Raw genomic sequence first — 9,393 nt, forward strand, 5'->3', positions numbered from 1 at the left:
GAGCTTACTATGTCATATCGCACAGTGATTCAAAAAACAGACAAAACAGAATCGAAACAGCGATTATAACGCATCATGATAAACTCCTCCTATGTACTTTTAAAGTTTTTTTAACAGAACGAGCATACCTCAATAAAACATCAGTCACTATCACTAACTTCTAAGCGTTCAATTTTTTTTTCGCTATTGCTAATTAATAATTTATGAATTAGTAGAAAATGTTTAAATATAATAATTAAATCTTTGATTAATAATTTATGCGATTCATTAAATTAATGTAATACTTTAAAGTGATTAAATGTGTTGTATGATTCATTTTTTATTTTTGTCAAACCTGTCATTATTCTACGTGACATTTTGGCGATCCTGCCAAGATAATCAATTAGGAAGAAACTTCACGATGATTTGTTGCGACAACTTGAAAGAAAGGCCACGGCTATATTATATATATATATATATATATTCACTGGAAGAATGATAAAATCTGAGGTAAAATTGCGATTTAATTTATATCGAAATTTTCCAAATATCTAATTTCTACTTCTCGAAAGATAATTGACTCAATCATAATAACTATAACTGGTGGTAGAAGCGACGATGATACTTTAAATTCTGAATAAGCTTCAGAATTTAGACTTTAGAATTTATAAGTTAGAATTTAGAAAATTTTTAGAAATTAGAAAAAGATTATTTATCTTAAAAGAAGAAAATAATAAAAGAGTTAACGAAATAAAAAAAATAACAAAACAATTGAGAGTTACCTGTTTAATCTGTTAAAAGACATATCCATTATGAATGAATCAACGAGCTTTCCCGGAAATATCGAATGTAGTGACTCAAGAAGAAGAAGAAATGCATACAGCACAACAAATAGAAAGATCAATGAGAAACAATTCACAAGTTAAAGCCATTCATAGAGATAATATAGGAGTAGAGAATTTCATAAAATCAATGGAATTTATTTGTGGTTTGTGTAGTGAAAAAGAATTATTATTAAAACTTATAAATAATTATAATTGAAAAATAACAGACAATTCAAAACGAAATATCAGATATATAAGGATAGAGATATTCCAGAAACTTTATGATGTCCTAACACACAATATTCCAATTCCGATTACATTCAAGTAACTGCAGAAATAAATTACGGTTCATTAAACAAGGTTTCACTGAAATGATTTAATGTACGTTTCAGACAATAATTAAATGAACTTATATATGTAGTTCAGAATAAACATCAGTAACCTATTAGCAGAAGAATTGCGATTGAAGAGAAAGAAGATGAAAAAATCAGAACTTATCTAATGAATTTGAAAAAAGATCTTGGAACATTAGTAATATCTAATAAACTAAAGAATTCTAACTGAAGCACAATCAATGGCAATCGAGATGGAACTATTCTTAAAGGACATAAACCGAGTTCACTTAAACGTAGTCATGAGCAATTACTAATAACAGATCTATATCGAGAACTAATGTAAGCCAGAGACCCATCTTACCTCTCTCCAGAGCTTCTTTAGCTTAGAAATGAAATATTTTAAGTGTGGCAAGGACACACAGTTACTAAAAATCAACTGCATCAATGATTGAAATGAATTGTTATCAATCTAATGTAAATTACCAAGAATGACAGGAGGATGAATATTAATCGACACATGCAGCTATCAACATATTATAAAATTTTTAAAAGTTACCAGTCAAACAAGAAGAAAAAAAAAAGTTTTTTATGGATCATGATATACTGCTAGCCTTCATATCACTATTCTTTGCCAACAAAAACCAAATCTATTCTATATCATTCCTGATGATTTTCTATCAATTGAAAATGAAATCAAAGGACTCCCATTTTTTTTAAACTACCAATATAATATCTTTAATAATGCTCTCCAATATAATATCTTAAACCAAATTACAATTCTCTTCCAGGATATAAAGAAAATTAATTCAGGACAAATATATAAGGAAACCAGATATCTGAACAATACAGATTTACAACAATTTTTTTCATAAACACTGGCGAGTCAGAAATAGATATAAATAACTCTATTGAAAACAATCAAAATAATTTTGACTTTTCTAAATTTTTTTTTAAAATTCGTATTAAGTACATAGATGAACAATATCGAGAAAATATTGAAAAAATCTTAGTCTCCTACGATTCCGTATTAAATCTTAACAATAATAAGTTGGTCTGTATTAATCTAATTCAATATGAAATAACTTAGAAATCTTAAACCTATTAATTTTATTAATATCAAATCATATCAAATGATAATATCAAATTTGATAATATCAAATCAAAGAATGTCACAAAAAGAAAATTCAAATTCAAATTAATGAAATCTTAAACAAAAAAAAAAAAATAATAAAAGAATCTGATTTCCCCCTTTAATGCACTTATATGGATCATTCTCAAGAAATTGAATACTTTAAGAAAATGTAAATTGCAGATAGTAATAAATTTCCGTAAACTAAATGAGCAAATTGAGCATGACGCATATCTTTTACCTAGCTTTGATGAAATTCTAGATTATTTTTTATTTTGTAATGCAAAATTTTTTAATGTCGTAGATCTGTCATCTGGATTTCATCAAATCCATCCCGATTCAAAAAAATGCATTATCTTTTCCACATCACAAAGACATTTTCATTATAATCATATGTTCTTTAGGCTCAAAAACGCATCCGCGACTTTCAACGAATAATGGATACCATATTTCATAGATTGATAGGATGGCTTTCAGAGATTGTTTGAACGATATTATAATTATAATTATTTTCGATAACATATCCAGAAGCATAACCAAATCCTTGCGCATTACAAAAATTAAAAGATCTAAAACTTAAAATTCAACTAACAAATATGAATTTCTTAAATTTGAGTTAGAATATTTAAACCAGCAGTTATAACTGGAAGGAATAAAACCAAATCCTAAAAAGATTCAAATAATAAAAAAATTTAAAACTCCGCAAACCGCAACATAAAATTATTTCTCGGACTTGCTGGATATTACTCCAAATTTATATGGAATTTTTCAAAAAGCGCTAAACTATTAATGGATATAAAAAAAGACTTATTCTTTCATTAGACCGACGAACAACAATTAGCATTTAACACATTAAAAGAACACCTCTCTCATTAAAAGAATGCAACCACATTACAATATCCCGATTTCACAAAAATATTTACCTTAACTAACGCCAGCAATAAAGGATTAGAAGTAATATTATCTGCCAAAACATTCATGTTGTTATATATCTCGAACATTTAATATCAGAGAAAAATTATACTAATATATCAGAAAAGAAATTATTGGCAATTGTATGAGCAATTATACAAAGCGATTCAGATAGTATCTGTTAGGCAGAAAATTTCTTATATAAACAAATCATTAAGTCCTTAAGTGACTACAAAACGTAAAGTCCTTTTTTTTAAGTTGATGAGATAACGACTCGGATTGGAAAAATATAATTATGAAATGAAATAAAAGAGAAAAAGAAGATATTGTCTTATCTTGAATACATGTATTAATTTCAAATTCAGAAACTTTACAGTAAATTTCTCAAGTGAACAAGTACCTTTTCCAATGAATTTTCAAACACTATCTGAAAATCCTCCTATTCCAGACGATGTACTGTATTCTGTATCTAATAATAAAATAAAAACATTAATTGAACTATTAAATCAGAAATTACCTGCAAATTTCTACGCAGTAATAATAGATTTTTACATAGACTATTTAACTTGAAAACAAGAGCAATTCTTGTTAATATGATCAAAGAAAAAATTAATTTAGAAACGTATGATCAAATAACATTACAAGAATTAAATGACTACGATAAGGAGACGATTGACGCGATTTCATGAATTAGTACTTAATAAATTTTATAAGTTAATAATAGGAATCAATGATGAAAAAATTAATAAAAATAATAATAAATAAAAATAAAAATAATAATAAATAACGAAATATCATTCGAACAATGCTAAATTTCATAGCTTATAAATATCCAAATCAATCCATAACTTTTTGTATAAACCTTAAAAGAAAATATACTAATGCAGAAAAATTGACAATTCTAAAGAAAAATGATATATCCAATAATATTATTGGATATATCAATGATATAATTAAGAGAATTTCTGAAAATCATAATTGGAAAAATTTAGAAAAAGATTTTCGAAGTTAGAAAAATTTATGATTTTATAAGAAAGTATTCCATGTGTCAAAAGATAACGATGAAAACAGAGAAAATGCGTCATACCTGATATATTATCCGAACCAAACGACAAAATCTTGACATAATAGATCCTTTTTCAATAACACGAAAAGGAAATGAGTTCATACTATCCATAAAGTACCTCTCAAAAATTCTCAAGAACATTCTAGTAACATCATCCAACACCTGATGAAACATTATATCTATATTCTCAACTCCCAAATATATAATAAACAGAGGAGCTTTTTATTTTCTAAATAAAATGAAAGCAACTTTTGAAAAAACCATTGACATTAAACATAATTAGTTTTCATTCTCAATCTAATGGCTCATTGAAAAGAGCATACAGAGTTATAAAAAATTTATTATGATCAAATCTTTTTGATAATAATAAAATCTTGGATTTTATCATATTAGGATATAACACAAAATACATGAAGCAACAGAATATACATCGAGCTTACATTTGGTCTTAAGCTCACAAATCTTCTATCTAGTACTTTTATTTTAATGAAAGATAAAATATACCAATGACAAAGAAAATATAATTTTAACCTTAATAAAGCAAAGATAAACCTTGATAAAAGTAAACAAAAAAACAAAAAAACTCAAGATTCCACAATCTTATCTCAAAGCACTTTTAAACTAAAAGATCAAATATATTCTTAGAAAATTGTTATAAAAAAAACTCTCTCTTTCTTCTCAGTAGTTAAGATCCTATGAAATTATAAATTGTAAACCTCCAAATTATCAAATCAAGAATTGGAAGAAAAATTGAACTCGTACATAATTATTTTTAAATATTATTTTTTAGAAGAACCATCGGTTCCCTTTCGTTTGCCGTTTATTTTTCACGCTTAACAAATTTAACGGCCAAATAAACATCTTTGACGGAATCAATAGGCAAAAGATATTTTTATTCAAGTAAAGTTTTTGTAGTTAATATTATAGACATATAAGAAATCTTTAATTAAAGTCAAAATTTAGGCAATAGCATAAATAGATTAAGCGATTAGATTATTACAAAAATTGCCTCTTTAAAGCAGAAATCAAACTACTAAGTAACCGATTTACAATAAGTAATTTGTATAATCAATTAAAATTAATAACTTATTATAAAAAATTAAAAGAAGATTACCCAATATCATAATTTTAATTTCGAAAAATTTATTTGACACATTAGATGAAAACGATCTTAATTTAATAAATCAAAATATTGACAAATTCTATAATAGTAATAACAAAATGTATAATTATAGCCAATCAATCTGCTCAGATCAAACAAGTTTTGAACAATAAGAAATTATCAATGATTAATGACATAGAAAATGACATAAATAAATTAAAAAACAATATAGAATCAAACGATCTAATAATATCCCTAATTATCTATTTAGAATGTTTAGTTTCAAAATTATACATACAAATAAATGAAATTATTGAAACTATCATATTATTAAAACAAGAAATTATAAATCTACAATTTATAGATTCTAAACAATTTCTTATAGCACTACGTTCAGTTACAAATCGAAATTATTTCATTAATCACATTGCACCAGAACCACAAAATTTTCAAACACTATTAGACAATAAAATAATTAAAAGAAATAAGTTATATTATTTCATAGTATCTATATTATATAAAGACACTTGAACTATTTCTAAAATATATCTAATTCCACATAAAAGCGGAAAGATATTCGAAGTAACTATTGCATGCAATAATATAGCATTTAGAATCAATGATCAATATATAGCTGTAGACGATAACTATATAAACAGAAACTGTACACAAACTTCAACATTAAGAGTTTGCAAATTATCTCAATTCAGTCACTCAAAAATAGGTTCGAAAGATTGCTTATTAGAATTATTATATCATATTATATTATATCATATTATTAATATGATATAATATATTATATCATATATTATATCATATTGAAAAAATAAGATTGTGTGAAATAACACTATTTAAAAGCCATGAATTAACTTTTATATCTAGATGATAGTAGATAATTCATATGTAGCATTTCCTGAATAAATGATTGACGTTTTGTGCAAACATAGCGAGAGTATAACTATATCTAAACTCACTTTATTAATCAATAATGAACCTTGTGTACTGACATGGGACTAACCATGAAAATTGGAAGCTCTAGTTTCAATATCACTTATAATTTTAAAATAGAAAACTAAAAATAGAATATAATATGATATATGATAATGAAATTTTTTACGATTTTAAACTTATAGAAGACAAAACTCTAGTCTTCAATACAATTAATAAAATTATTTCCAATTTTGATTAACATTAAAAGAAATTAATTCTTAGATAAATCAAATCAAAAACGAAAGTTATATATTGTCCCTCAAAGAAACAAGATATTCAAATACTTTAAATAATATCATATGTATTGTAGGTTATTATTACTATATATTATTTATATATTACATAAAATAATTTTTTCTATAAAACATTGTATGTCAAATTAATTATCAATATTCTAAGTATAACAGCCAAATAATAGAATACATCAACACGACCAGTCTCATTCGATCTTTATGAAACAGTCCTAATAACATCCGAAGGATTTGGAGATATCCAACCAAGCAGAAGAACTCAGATTTTCAAGGATGAAAAATAATCTAACAAGGGAAAAAATGATGCATTGTGACGACCTTATACATTAAAATAACGTACATTGATGCATTGATCAGACCACCAATAGATTAGTTATATTATTATAGTATATAGTCTATAAAAATTTATATTATATATATTATATATATATTATATATATAATATAATATAACAATAGTTAATATATCTCAATAATAATGTATCTCAAATCGTTGTCATTATTGTGAAACTCAATATACGTATATATCTATTTTATTACTTGTTACGTTATAATTATTCGATATAATAATAATTAATTCGAATTATTACGAAAAGTAAAATCAAACGAATAAATCATTTTAATTAAAACTACTAATAATATCATGAGAATAGTATACTTTAAAATATTCCTTAATAATCCCTTAATAATTTTATAATTAAAAAGTAAATGACAATTGATTATATTTAAAATTTAGTGGAAATAATTCTTTTATATCAATCAATAAATTTCAAATCGTGAAAAGTGGAGATAGTTCTTTTTTTGAAACAATTAATACTTTTCAAATTATGATAACATTACGATAAATCCCTCCTATGTACTTCTAAACTCTTTATAAAAGAACGAACATACCTCAATAAAGCAGTACTTTATACCAGAACTTCTAAGCATAATGTTTTTACGTTCAATCTTTTTTTTTAGTCGCTATTACTAATTAATAATTTATGAATTAGCATGAAGTGTTTAAAAAAGTAATAATTAAATCTTTGATTAATAATTTACGCAATTCATTAAATTAATATAATATTTAAAGTGGTTAAGTATGTTGCATGATTCATTTTTTATTTTTGTCAAATCTGTCACTATTCTACATAATATGATGGCGTGTGATACTCAAGTGATACTCAATTCACACATGAATATACAATATAAAGCGCGCATTATTTATATATATAAACTCAATACTTTCATTCAACGAATATTTTTATAAAATTATAATTCATGTTGGACAAATCATATTTACATTCTTTTAGAACTACTTTCTGAGATAATAAATTCTGAAATTTTTGCTTCGGTTTTCGTAAACGAATTAACTAATTATTTATCAGTTTTAACATATTAATATCTATTTCTTTTATTTTACATTTTTCGTAAGTAAAATAATATTATATATCTATATGTTTAAATCTTTTACGTGATTCTGAATTTTTTACTAAAATAATTGCAGCTTGATTATCATAATAAATCGGCATTAGCAAATTTTGAAAACAATTCAACTCTGCAAGAATTCGTCTTAATCATGTAACTTCTTTTATTGCCAAACACAAAGATATAAATTCCGCTTCGGTTGCTGAGATTGTTGATTGTTTACGTGATATTACCCCATAGGATCTGTTCAAATAACAAATCTATTCAATAGTATCTTTGTAGCCTACGTAATTAAATGGATAGATATGCACACAATATGCAATTAAAATTGAATCTTAAAATTTAATGCTTGACTATAAACTAAACCAATTTATTATTCTTTTTAAATATTGAAATATTCTTAATAATCTCTTAATAATTAAATAAATTCTCTTTTATAATTAAAAAGTAAATGACAAGTGATTGTATTTAAAATTCAGTGGAAACAATTCTTTTGTCAATCATTAAATTTCAAATCGTGAAAAATGGAGATAGTTTTTTTTTTGAAACAATTAATACTTTTCAATCATTAAACTCCATTCCAATTTTTTGATTTGATTTGATTTTTCTGCAAATTGACTTAACACGATAAATGCCAGATTAGATCTTGTAATCAATATTAAAAACATTAACAAACCGATAGTTTTTCTATAAGGGAATGATTCAACATTCTTTTCGTTTGTATCAAATCTTAGTGAATTTAATATTAGAATCAGCAGAAGCTGAAAATAAATTTTGTATGATTAAATTTATTTAATATTTTTTTTGCAAAAGCCTTTTGAAATATTTTCAGAATTCTCTATTTCTTTCTATTTGCATTCCGACAAAATATTCAACCTCCGAATATTTTATTTTAAATACTCGACTGAGATTAGGAAATAAATCATTCATTTTTAAATGATTATTACAACGGATTATACTATCATCAACATATAGTACTACATATAATACACACACATAATTAAAGTTTCTGAAATTAAGTAATGCATGCAAATATCATTTTTAGATTGTAAAACCATATATTAAAATCATATATTAATTCACTGATTCTTTTATTCCATTGTTTTGATGCTTGTTTTAATCCATACAAATTCTTTCGTAATAAATACACACGATCATGTAATTCGAAGCTTTCGTGCAGTTCATTGCTTTATGTAAATAGTCTCTTTTAAATCACATAGAAATCATACAGAAATGCAATCTTCATATCTAATTGTATCAATTCCAGATTCATTATAGTAGTGACATAGATAATTTAAGTATCATGTATAAGTATCATATTTCACGACTGAGAATATTTCTTTATAATCAATATCATCTTTCTGCATAGTCTCTTATGATTAATCTGATCTTGTATTTA

The 9,393-nt window shown here is 24.5% G+C and overlaps 1 long non-coding RNA gene across 1 annotated transcript; it reads left to right on the top strand.

The window, feature by feature from the left end:
- Nucleotides 1–234: 234 nt before the first annotated feature.
- Nucleotides 235–8,765, top strand: LOC116184969. Its single transcript, XR_004149657.1, has 3 exons — nucleotides 235–349; nucleotides 6,230–6,235; nucleotides 8,756–8,765. It is a non-coding gene; the product is annotated as an uncharacterized LOC116184969 (long non-coding RNA).
- Nucleotides 8,766–9,393: the final 628 nt, after the last annotated feature.

The sequence above is a fragment of the Apis dorsata genome, unplaced genomic scaffold (genome assembly GCF_000469605.1).
Source record: "Apis dorsata unplaced genomic scaffold, Apis dorsata 1.3 scaffold_80, whole genome shotgun sequence".
Taxonomy (NCBI): Eukaryota; Metazoa; Arthropoda; class Insecta; order Hymenoptera; family Apidae; genus Apis; species Apis dorsata.